Source organism: Euprymna scolopes, chromosome 13, assembly GCF_053919585.1.
Source record: "Euprymna scolopes isolate OS-2025 chromosome 13, ASM5391958v1, whole genome shotgun sequence".
Lineage (NCBI taxonomy): Eukaryota > Metazoa > Mollusca > Cephalopoda > Sepiida > Sepiolidae > Euprymna > Euprymna scolopes.
In genome coordinates this window covers 74,245,777-74,259,358 of record NC_136494.1, presented here as the reverse complement: position 1 = coordinate 74,259,358, position 13,582 = coordinate 74,245,777, and the positions used below count along the sequence as shown (strand labels likewise).

Here is a 13,582-nt window from a genome sequence, read left to right as displayed (position 1 = left end):
TATATATATGGCATATTTCATTAAAGAAAATAGAGGCTTTTTTGTCTATTAATTCTATTTTCGATCATTTCCAACTTCCAATATAACTGGTTTTAAACAATTTATAAACTTTTTCTTCTTCATTGGTTATTTTATTTATCCTATTTTCCATTGATTAAAATTAATGGCATCCTGAAATATTTAGATTAATCTGAGTTAGCTTAATTTATCCCTGACGATGAATCCTGAAGAATGGAAAAGTACTCGGACTTATGATTACACCAGAAGTGAAGACTGTTATTTGAAAGTTGGAAAGGATCGAAAAAAGAATTAATAGACTAAAAAACGTCTATTTTAATTTTATTTAATGAAATATGTCATAGAGAAAATGCTGCCTAAATATATATATATATACTTGTTTATTGTTATATAAACATGGTCACATCCTGCTGCTACAAAGAGCCACTTGTTTCAATCAAACAACAGATTTCATCAGGCAGCGACTTTGAATAGTCAAGTCGCTGCCTGATGATATATGTTGTTTGATTGAAACAAGTGGCTATTTGTAGCAGCAGGATGTGACCATGTTTATATAACAATAAACAAGTATTATCAGCTCTTTTTATTGAGCACTATCTAACAACCTCGTTGAATTCATTAGTTCATTACTTTTGAATAAAAAAAACGAGTATATATACATATATATATATATATATATAATAGTTCACTAAGCCCCTCCTCTTATGATACTAGGTTTCTGCACAGATACATATAATTATTAAGTAATGTTGAAGCGTCTACTACGAATAAAACGTAACATTACAAAAATCTATATGAACATCTGAGGATCGACCTTTAAAATTGTAGGGTCTGTGTTCACGATAAATTGTTCAGTATGGCATGAACTTTTGTGAGTTAATCTACTTTCAAGGTTAACGTCAGGTCACAAATGGTGATTCAGTAATAAGATAAATAAGCAACAACGGTTCACTGCGATTTCCCTGCATTTTTCTAGCATGTTAACATAGAATGTGGTCTTTTCGTAATACGGTAAAATATGAATATGCAGCCAAGAAAGAGAAACAACTAAATATGTATTTCATTAAAGTAAAAACTAGATAAAGATACTAATATTTAAAAATATTTTAATATGACGCTAACAAGAAAATAAGTAAATCTATATATATATATATATATATATATATATATAAGTGAACGTGTCTGTGTGTGTCTGTGTGTGCGTCTGTGTACATTTCCCTACGCAATAACTCTGTCAATTTTTAGTCTACAGACTCGAAATTTGATATACAAGGTACTGAGATTTGGGAAAATCGATGAAATCGGTTTTTGGTTAGAAATTTGCCTGTTAAGGGGTCAAAGTTAAACGATTTGACCTTTAAGAACTCTACCAAACTCGTCTACCAATTTTGGGTCTACGCACTTAAATTTTAGATATAGGTTCCTTGAACATGGATCTAACTTAATAACTTGATTTAGTCGCAAAACAATAAATATTTAGGGGGACATAATAGGGATCAAAGTTAAAAAAAATTACCTTTTTTTTTTTGCTCAGCATACACCTCCAAACACCCGGGCAACGCTGGGTACCCATATTAGTATATCTATAAAAGTGAACGTGCCTGTATGTATGCGTGTCTGTGTGTATGTCTGTCTGTCTGTGTACCTTTCCCTACGCAATAACTCCGTTAATGTTTTGTCTACAGACTGGAAATTTGATATACAGGGTACTGAGATTTGGGAAAATTTACGTGATAGGGTTTTCCGGCAGAAATTTGGCTGTTAAGGGGTCAAAGTTAAACGATTTGACCTTTGAGAACTCTACCAAACTCCTTCGACAATTTGGGGTCTAAACACTTGAAGTTTTAGATATAGGTTCCTTGGACATGGATCTAGCTTAATAACTTGATTTGAGCCCAAAACAATAAATGTTAAGGGGTCATAATAGGGGTCAAATTTTAAAAAGTTGACCTTTTTTTTTTTTTTTTGCTCAGCATATACCTCCAAACACCCGGGCAACGCCGAGTACCCATACTAGTAGATCGATAAATACATAGATATTCCTACACATATATAAATATTTCATTTATAAAATTTATACATTTGCCCATTTGCATTAAGGAAGTGGAAATTTTACGAAATGTCATTGTAATTTTATATTGCTGAAATGTTTTTTATACAAAATTGTTCAAGCACGTTTTATTGTGTTCATATATACAGGGTAGAACAATAAAATTGTTGCCCTAAGAAAACAACACTACAGCTTTATTTTAAAGTTTTATTGAAAACAATCAATTCAGATAAATTGATTATGTTACAGATCTGGCATCTATTCAATGCCTTCAGCCTCATTCATCACCTCGACACGGGTTTGGAACTAATAGCATTCCTTTTCCAAAAACGCCGGTTGGAGCCCGGCAGGAGCCAGGCGAGTACCAGGCTAACGACGGCGATCAGGTTGGCTTTGGTGTTGTGTAAGTTCATATTGGTGATGTTCTCGACGTATTAACAAACGAAGTAGTCCAGCGGGTTACGGACCGGAGAAGCGGGGGGGGACAGTTAGAGAAGGGTATAAGGTCATGGCACTCATTCTGAAGTCAAGCCTGGGTCTTTTTGGACTTTCAAGTCGACTTCGAAAATGTGAAGTGATATATGTCCCTCACGTGAAACCATACGAAATACCATAATCGTGAGTCGTCCGGTGTTTGAGATGTGCTCCGAAGCGTTGAATCGCCCGGATTTTACATTTTGAGGGTGCTGTCAATGGTCCTATTGCCATACGTAGATCGGTAGAGAGTATCAGTTGTACAGCGGCACATCTCCGATCCCGCTCGTTTAGCATTGTGTCACTTTCAGATATGATAGAAGGCTCCTATCCCTCTTGGGATTTTTACACAACTGGCTAAGCAGTAGATGATCTGCAACAAAAAAAGAAAACCGGTTTTCATCAAACGGAAATGGAATCATGATGTCTTTTTCCAGGGAGATAATTTTATCGTCTCAACATATATATATATATATATATATATATATATATATATATATAAGTTTGAATGTAAGTATTTTTGTAGTGTTTTAAATAGTTTTAGAGGGATAATTTAGGCAGACCCGCCCAATTCAAAAATTCAAATATTTCGAGTTTGCGTTAAATTCAATACATTGTAATTTAGACTGCAATGAAGCAAAATTAATTGAATTTCAATTTTTCTTCAAATCATTTAAACTTTACGCTTTATAGTTTAAACATTTTCCAAAATAAAAATGATGTAATATATTAGTCCCCACTATCAGTCAAGCTACAACCACCGTACTATTGCCGCAATGTTGCATCGTGTTTTACAAATATTTTAATCGAATGTTCCTTGATAAACTCATAGCATCTCTGCTTCAATATCATATAACCTACCAACTAACCCGACAAGTATGATAAGCTCCCTTCTTCACTGTCGAGGTCCCTAAATGTTTAAAACCTTCTACAGTAATAATTTCTCCCCGCCGACTTTTGAATTTCCTCTTTTCTCTTTTCTGCTCTGACTGTATCAATACACGGACATGTAAATGTAAAGTGAACAAACATTAAGCTGCTCAGCTCCCCACTTTCCCTTGTTGGACATGATTACAATAAGTCGCCTCTTGTGTCCAGCTGACAACATGATTTGATTGTACAGTAATGGAACGCACGACCATTTTCTATTACAGTGTACCATGATTATCTATATATTAATACGATAGCGTGTGTGTTCTTTTGTGTGTCACGCTTTCCGTAAATTTCATTGGTTTAGATTTAAGAACACACACGCTATCGTAATAATATATAGATTATACTAAATGTGAGTTAACGGACTTGGTAAGTGTTTAATGAGATCCCAGGTATAATCTCCTCCGTTTTTTCGAGTTGGGGGAAGTGATAGTCTGACGTGTTTACTTTCGGTGATGACGTCATTATATTCTGTTAAAAAAGATGCATATAATTTATTTATGATGTACTACAATTACACACATCTTGGCCGAAAGGCCAAGATCAAAGTGTAGTATCTGTTCTTCAGCTACGGCACTTCCATTTCTCGTTCTCTTTCAGTGGAGGAGAAATCCTTCACGACTGAGACAATTTTTATTTTTGTACCTTTTCTACACGTTAAAAAACGACCCTGGTGTCTAACTCTGTCCCGTGGGGAGGCATTGTAAATAGGTACAATTACATAAGATGTCACATCACATGGATGTACTAATGATTCCAAAACTGAGATAAATGGATCAGTGCACGCTAGGGAGTTATTTGTAACATTTCAAAAATTACGTAAATATATCAAGTAATCCTTATTTTCGTCCTAAACTCCTCTGAAGGAGGCGGGGGAGGTAAAGTCACTGGAATGCCGAGACTCATACTACACTCAGAAATTAATGTTGAAGTAATGGTTGCCTAATCCTTAACCGTGTTAATGTTTTTATGTATTAATAATCTCCCTCCTATATATAAACATTCTTAATGTAAACTGCTTTCAGTCATCTTAGTCTGTACACATCTTCGCGCAACTCGTTTTGTCCCTTACGTCGTTCAAAATTAATTGTTTATACCTGTCCGATTGAGTAAATAACTATTGTACATTGGATAGGCCTCGAATTTTCTATAGCTAAATTCATAAACTACGGGGCGTTAGTTCTTGATTGATCAGAGACTCGATGTTATTCGGCTTGATGTTATGCATGAAACTTTATTGATTGAATTACGTAGGTATATGCATATTGGCGTTATTCAGGAAGTTGGGTATTGGAAATTTGAACCGTCCGAGCATTTACACAGGTTGCATTACGGAATAAAATTAACGAGTTGCAGAACTGGAGTACAGCTATAATCAAATTGATTCAAGAGGAAGCTTGTGCCATACCTGTATACGTATGTTAAATAAAAATAAAGCAGCGCCTTTTTAATATGTATTACATTGTGAATACCTTCAGTATTGTAGAGTAAATAAGACAAAGTGGATAAGTGATTGACCGATAGGAGTTAGGAAAAGTGACCCAATCTGTAAAAGCAATGTGTGTTTTGCGTCAGTTCTGGTAAAGGAAAATTATCATCCTGTTTCAGCCGACTGTATGAGTGAGCAATCAGGACAAATTACTTTTATCAGAAACCCAATGAAGATGGAGAGAGTTAACAAATATTAAATAGCGGCTCAAAACCATCTCTATTGCTCCTTTTTTCCCTCACTTTGAAGTAAAATGAAACAACAAATAAGAAGTCAACAAAAGAAATTATTAACGGTAATATATTTTCCCAATATATATATATATATATATATATATATATATATAATAAGTGAACGTGCCTGAGTGTCTCTGTATCTGTCTGTCTGTCTGTCTGTCTGCCTGTCTGTGTACATTTTCCTACGCAATAACTTTGTCAATTTTTTCTACAGACTCGAAATTTGATATACAGGGTACTGAGATTTGGGAAAATCTATGTGATCGGGTTTCGGCCAGAAATTTGGCTGTTAAGGGGTCAAAGTTTTTGACCTTTGAGAACTCTACCAAACTCCTTCGACAATTTGGGGTCTAAACACTTGAAGTTTTAGATATAGGTCCCTGTGACATGGATCTAACTTAATAACTTGATTTGAGCCCAAAACAATAAATGTTAAGGGATCATAATAGGAGTCAAGTTTATAAAAAAAATGGCGTCTGCGATCTCTACTAAATTATTCAGACAATTTCTGGTCTAAACATTTGAAATTTTACATAAAGGGTATTTAGAGATAAGGTAATCTTTTAATCGGTTTGGATCGAAAATTTGAGCTACCAATATATAAATGTATGTATGTATGTTTGCATGTCTGCCTAAAACTTTTGATAGAGGCGACGGATTTTTATAAGATTAGTATCGTGTTGAAGTTCACCGTTTCAGACGAAAAATACAGAAAACTTGGCTAAAACATTAATATCTTCACCTACAATTGGGTATTTTTTTACAGTGGGAGGGGCGCTTTTTTCTCCGATATTTTCGAAAGTCACCCCCTCTTTTCCATTGTCTAGCCTTAATTAAAACCTACGTCAATTCCTGTTTGGCGGTAGTCGTAACAGCAAAGATGTATGTTTTTTCCTCCTTTGCGGTACAGGTTCGAGCCTGCCTTCCTATTACCACTTCTTTTTTTTTTTTTTTTTTGCTCAACATACATCTCCAAACACTCAGGCAACGCCGAGCACCGAAGCTAGTTTATATATATATATATATATATATATATATATATATATATATATATATATATATATATATATATATATATATATATATATAAGGGAGTAGTCACCAACAATGTGTATTTCTTAACATTATTTTATTATTCCGTGTCTTGGTTTTTCATTGAGAATTATGTTTGGATCATTGTAATAATGTTTTTAAGTCATTGAAATCGTTTGCGCGCGTTTCAGACGGTCTATATATATATATATATATATATATATATATATATATATATATATATATATATATATATATATATATATATATATATATAATAAAATAAATTCAATTAACTTTCTTGAAGTTATATATTTAGATTTTACCGTCACTGGATTATTTATCTTCCACCAGACTATACATTCACGTGTAATCACCTTTTTCTTCACCATATTCCCTATGCTTCACTTTTTTTTATCAACTAAGATCTTTGACTTAATTGTTGTCTCATCAAATACTTTTGCATGCAAAATCCGATCCCACATTTTGCTAATTCCTACGCTCTGATGAGAAGGAAAGTATTTCTTCGAAACTCCGCGGATTAAGGACTATCCACTTATCTAGTGTTTCCTTTTCAGATTGAATATGCTTTTTAACTCATTTCAAAGTGTTTTAACATGTTTTATTAACTGTTTGCTCATATATATATATATATATATATATATATATATATATATATATATTTCTTACAGAAAATATATAAACGTTAATAGTGACAAGTACAATATATATATATATATATATATATATATATATATATATATATATATATATATATATATATATATATTATATTATATTTTTGTCCGGTGGACTCATTCGCAAAAAGAAATAATAATAATAATAATAATAATAATAATAATAATAATAATAATAAGAAGAAGAAGAAGAAGAAGAAGAAGAAGAAGACGAAGAAGAAGAAGAAGAAGAAGAAGAAGAAGTGTTAATACTGTTTGTGTTTGTTTATAATATCACGTCTGCTTATATTTGAGCTGTACGATTTTAAACATAGTCTTTTTTCCTGTTATAGATAAAATGGAAGAATTTTTACAGAGGAATATTAAACGTAAAACCTGCCGGTACAACTTAAAATATTTCCCTGTAAAAATTCTTCTTAATTATCTATAAGAGAACATATACTTTTAAGATCGAATACGTTCGATTTGCGTTACTTATCGGAAGAATTTCTGTACAAAATATGCACTATATAAATTACCTTTGTGTGGAATTTGCAAAAAATAGACTCAGCCATTTCGGAACTTATGCGGAAGGAACTCAAACACACATACACAAAATGGATTATATATATATATATATATATATATATATATATATATATATATATATATATATATATATATATATATATATATATATAGAATACGTGTAATGATGTTGTTTCGTAGATTTTCACCAACTGTAAATATTCAATTTTTGTAAGATAATGCTCAAGACTAGGTAGAGCTGTATTATTTTATTGTATTATTATTTTATTTTCACAAACATTATATATTTTGAACTCCAAAACTAATAATTCTGTCACAGAAATGAAGACTCATTTAGCGGTGTGAATTAATCAAAACAGTAATGACGATGTGGGGTACCAGCCATATTATGTATGACAAGATAATGCGCATCGCAGACTACATTAATGTATAACATATTATTTTATGTTTATTGACAGAGTAAGTAATTTCACTTTTAAATTATTTTTTTTCACGTGCAATATCCTGTGATGCTTAAACAAAATATTTGACAAATTTATATTACTATTAGTTGTGCTCAGGCAGGTCATTGTCAAAGATTTCCTATTATAATAAAGTAAGTAAATGGTTTTTATTAAAGTCTGGGTGACAACAAGTTCCCCCTCCAAATTTTAAGTGCGCCAATATCTTTCAGTATCCTTTGCAAATGCGTTCTGTTATCGTAACAGCTGCTTAGCATTGATGTTTCGATGGCAGCAACCATTGGTATTCACAGGGATTTGAGTGGCAATTACCTCTATAAGGTCCCATTCCACCTTGCATTATTTGATTAGAGGTCTGATTGGTGCTTTGCCCCGTCGATTTTTCTTTCATGCTTATCCATTAAAAGATATTTTGCGTGATATCAACTGGGACTGGTGTCCCCTTTTTAAGATTATATATTTGCTTTATTTTTGTATTTTTATTCATTTATTTATTGTCTATTTAAATTGCTTATTATTATTATTATTAGTAGTAGTAGTAGTAGTAGTAGTAGTAGTAGTAGTACGAGAGGTTTTCCAAAAGTAATGCCTCCTATTTTTATCTCGCTCGAATGTATCAAACGGGATTTAAAATTGCTGCGTTATGATAACTGGACTCATTTATTTGCAACCTGAAAGTTTCATCTCTCTTTTGCAGATGTTGACGGTGTGAGACTCTAAAAAGCAACCCCTGTTATGGGCATGCATCAGAAACAGAGACGCGTCATTTAATTCCTGTGAATTGTGAATGGTGATGTCTAGAAAAAAATAAATCATGGAGCACAAAATATTTTAATGATTCCATTCTTGTATTTTATTGTTATTTTTCTTTTTACATGGGCGGTATCACTTATCAAGGCCGAGAGGCCACTCAAGGATAAAGGTTAAAGAGTGTACAGTAGTCAAAAGGACAATATAGTAATCGATAGTAATGGAAGTTCGGTAAATTTGTTAACTTAAGTGTAACGGCTCATCAGAAACTTGTTCACGTTGGGCTTGAAGACAACCATATTATAGACAGCTGGAAAGCAGGAAAATGGAAGACAATTCCACAGGCGTGCAGTTCTAAGAAATAAACTTTGATCATGGAATCTACGTTTAGGCACACTAAAGAGTGGGAGGAATTATTGATAGTTTTTTCAGCTAGACGAGTGTTTCTTGTGAAAGTTTGGCGAGGGGGGTACCATAGATTGAAGCTCAGTCGAGCACTTGCCATGAAAATAACGATAAAGCAGAGACAACCCCGCAACATATCTTCTGTGAGATAGAGGTTGCAGCAAAGAAAAAAGGACATCTCCCACGAGGCCACGAAGTTTATTATGAACCTTATCAGGGCGGGACAAGTCCTTTCTAGCAGCTCCTGCCCAGATGTGGCAACAGTACTCCATCCTTGGATGTACCTTCAATAGACGTACTTACAATAGTAAAATTTGGACTTAAGAGACTACTATTTGTGATCATATCTATTAGGGATTACATGAGGAGATGTGCGAGATGTCATGTTATTAATTTATTATATTTTCTACTTGAATACCTTGTCCTTTTCTTTTCCAGTTTTAAAACTAGTCCTTTACTTTTCCATGTTTAAGCTTAACCATATTACTTTTCATGCTCGCAAGCCATGATTTTTTCCAGGCTTCTGGTAAATTCACTTGTTCTTTATTTAATTGCAGTCTTATTTTTTTGCACCCATAAATATATGTAATAACAATGTGGGCACACGTCTGCTTTCAATAAAATCCCCATAATTACCTACCTATCATTCTTTCGTTCTCTCTATTTCACTTGTTTCTTTACTTTTCGCGAGAGTGGTGAATTGATAACAAAAGTATTCGCTAAAGCGACGTGATTGCTATGGAAACCAGTCATAAAAAACATCGCTCACCTCCTTACGCTTTTTTACGATTTTGAACACCAGTAAATTTATCATAACATTTGTTTTACTGAACAAAAATTGATTTGTTTTTACAATATAGCTGAGAAGATGAGTCCTAAACTGTTATAATTGTTTGAAATTTGGTCGACAAATGAGTGAGCGGTGAAGCTTTAAATCAGTTTTAAATTACTAAAACTGTCACTTAACCATGTATTCAAACAGTACGGAGTTTGAATGATTTAATTAATGAAAGCATAATTTTGGCGGAGTTAATTGATCATAATCGGTAAAAAATGAAGGTTGTTGTTTATGTATGTAGGTATGACATTAATATCACTCTATGTCGATTATTTATTTTATGTAATACTGTTTATACAAGCTAGTCTTTTAAAAAGTCTGCTTCTCATCGTCGCCTTTTCGTCAAGTGGTCATCGAACGTCTCATCTATTTAACTAAGACGAATAAACTATTTTCATGCATGAAAGACGCCGTTTGCTGTGTTTTCTTCAAGGTTTTATTTGGCAGGAGCGCTTAAGATGTCGAGACTAATGTTATTTAATTTTTAAACTTAATATTCTACTTATCTCTTTTTGATTCTTTTAATTCTTAAACTAAATATTCTACTTAACAAAATGAGTTATGCACACAGACAGAGATCGAGATAACATCCGAAAAGATTATCAGTTTCTACATCATGCACGGTGTCTACTTCGCATCGCTTCCGTGGAGAGACTGATGTTTTCTCTCAGCTCGAATATATGACGTCATTAGTCATCATTCGAGTATGTTTTGTTAATCGCATCTGACCTCTATCATCTACCAATACTTTACATCATTCGTCTCTGATACAATTCTATTTGCACAGGGTGGAACAATAAAATTGTCGCCTCAAGAAAAGATATTCTTTCGTTTTTGTTTGGTGAAAACCGGTTTTCTTTTTTGTTATAAACCATCTACTAGTTGGGCAGTTGCGTACAAATCGCGAAAGCGATAGGAGCCTTCTATCATGTTTAAAAGTGACACAATGTTCTACGACCGAGATTGGAGATGCGCCGCTGTATAACTCATGCTCTCTGCTGATGAAAGTTATGACAATAAGACTATTGTCAGCCCCCTTAAAATATACCGTTGGATTATCACGACGTGCCCAGGGTGATAAAAAGAAAGTTTCCGGCCATGTTTATTGTCTGTGGTCTGGTTTCAAGTGAGAGCCATATTACGTCACCTCATATCTTCGAAGTCGTTTTGAAAGTCAACATCAAAGTGTACCAAAATATGTTGAAAATGTGGTGATCCCCTGGGGCATTCAGGTGTCAGCAAGCAGACCCTGGGTTTGACATCAGGACTCGGTGCCGGCCCACAAGTCCAAAGAGACCCAGGTTTGGCTTCAGGAGTGCTACGATTTTGTACTTTTCTCTCGCTGCCCTGCTCCTCCCCCGACCTGAACCCGGTTGACTACTTCGGTGGGTCAAGAACATCAGCAACACCAACGTCAGCCTGATCGCCGCCATCCACCGAATATTCGCCGAGCTCTTGCCGGCGCTTGTGGAAAAGGCGTGCTTCCAATTCCGGGTCCTTATTAAGGCGGAAATCGCCGCTAAAGGCAGTTACATTGAATAGATGTCAGCCGTACTACATAATAAGTTTATCTGAATTGATTTTTTTCAAGAAAAGTGTTAAAATAAAGCTGCAGAGTTGTTTTCTTTAGGACGACAATTTTATCGTTCTACCCTGTAGCTCAAGCTATCCCCGACATTGACTTAATTTTGCCCTTGATAAATCCACTGTAGCTACCTTAATCGTAACAATAACATACTTTATTTATTAGACATAACTTTCAGATTTCTGTAACTTGTTCAGATCTTCTTCAATGAAATGTATTCATTTGTATATCTTTGTCTCAGTATGTATTAATCTATTTTCCTGGATAATTGACAGACACTTCCCCATTAAATAAGCTAATCTTATCTTATGTTTTTGCATGTATGTAAATGCTTTGGGATAGGCCACCAGCAGATAAACGAAAATAAGCACCTCGCAGCAAAATAATTATTATGAAACTGATCACTTGTTAATTTTACAATAAAGAAATGTATTAATTTAACAATAAAAAATCATCAATTAAAACAAACCAACGGGATATGTATTTGAATAAAATAAAATCCGGGGAAAATGATAACAATATTAAAAACGTTTTAATATGAAACTTACAAAAAGATGGATAGATAAATAGAAACCTTCTCAACTACCAGTAGCTATGGTTAGTGATACATTACCTAAAAGTACTTCGTTCAATCTCCTTGGCTCAACGTTCACAGGGAAGATGAGTTGGAACAGATACATCGAGGGCATTGCTACCGTGTTAGCATTTAATTATGCCTGAAAGTATCCTGTACATCTACAAGGCCACAACTCGCCCATGTATGGCATATTGTTGTCACATTTGGATCGGGGTGTTTGCTACTAGTCTCTCACTCGTGGACAGGGTTCAAAATAGAGTCCCCAAACTAATAGATCCCGAACTCTCAGCTGGGTTTCAAACGCTGTCCCATCGACTAACTGTTGCCTCCCTCTGTCTGTTTTTCAATTATTTTAATAGTAGGTGCTCCGACGAACTAGAAGAGTTTGTGTCCTTTCGACGTAAATTCCCCCGACAAGCAGCAAAATTCCACCACACACAGTAGAGATCTCCAGATGATAGAAAGCCTAATAGTTTCTAATAGTTTCTTCCCTAAGACTGTTAGACTTTGGAAGTCCGCTTCCGTGTTACTGTTTTCCTGACTGTACTGACATGCAGAAGTTCAAGTGTAATGTAAACAGACATCTTGCTGTTTAATTGTAATGAAAAAGATATATATTCTTACACACATATGAGAATTTAACGAAACTTTGGAGTTTGGCGTCAGTTCCAGAAAAAAAAGCAATTCCTGTTCAGCTAGCTATGTGAATGCGCTATACCTATCATTTAAGTTAGTAATTATAAAAATAAAATCATATTGACTTGTTTGTGAAAGAACGGTTTTATATTGAGTAGATAATTTTTTTTTTCTGTCAGCAATGCGTGGGCAGATAAAAGCTTTGATTATGGATCAGTCTAAAGAGACAGTTTGATACAGTTTTATGTTAAATCCTTAAAGCAAACGATGATAATTAAGAACACAATACTACATTAAACCCGACAACAAAAACATGGATATACTTAGTTTACATTAAAAAGTTCAGTTAGGAATTTTGTATAGGTTCCTTCTTTAGATATGAAAAGATAGTGGAATCTTGGGAAGGTCTCTATTATTCCAGTAATTATAATAGAAACGGGATCAATACGATATAATTAAAACAAAAAACTACCTGCCAGCTATGTCATGGGAATCAAGTGCCCGGGAGATATAAACAATTGCATTTGAAAAGGGTTAGAATCTTTAAACGCTCTTTCAGTTAAAATGTCTGAGACAGCAAGGGAATACCTGGCGTTCAGCTGAAAAAAAAATAGTAAAGTAAATTCAAAAATAAAATAGATCCAAGGAAAGTTGATGGTTACATAAACTGGGGCGTTGTAAAATACCTGATGATGGTTTTCATCCGCTGTGAAGATAATCGTAATCATATAATTGCTGTATGATTCGACATGACAACTCCATAGCAACTCTATGGCACTAGTTTGATGATTTCGTAGTAGAAGTGCTGACTGTTCTTCAGTTTAGCAAAGCACGTTTCCTTCTGCGCTTCTGACTGCGCACTGATTCAGCAA

The 13,582-nt window shown here is 34.1% G+C and overlaps 1 long non-coding RNA gene across 1 annotated transcript in view; it reads right to left on the bottom strand.

Moving 5' to 3' along the window:
* Positions 1-2,261: 2,261 nt before the first annotated feature.
* Positions 2,262-13,582, bottom strand: part of LOC145292359 (uncharacterized) — an 11,404-nt gene continuing 83 nt past the window's right edge. The window contains exons 1-2 of the long non-coding RNA XR_013869584.1: positions 13,397-13,582; positions 2,262-2,915 (exon numbers count right to left, since the gene is read on the bottom strand). The exon at positions 13,397-13,582 is cut by the window's right edge and continues 83 nt beyond it. This is a non-coding gene — a long non-coding RNA (uncharacterized LOC145292359). The remainder of the gene's footprint in view (positions 2,916-13,396) is intronic.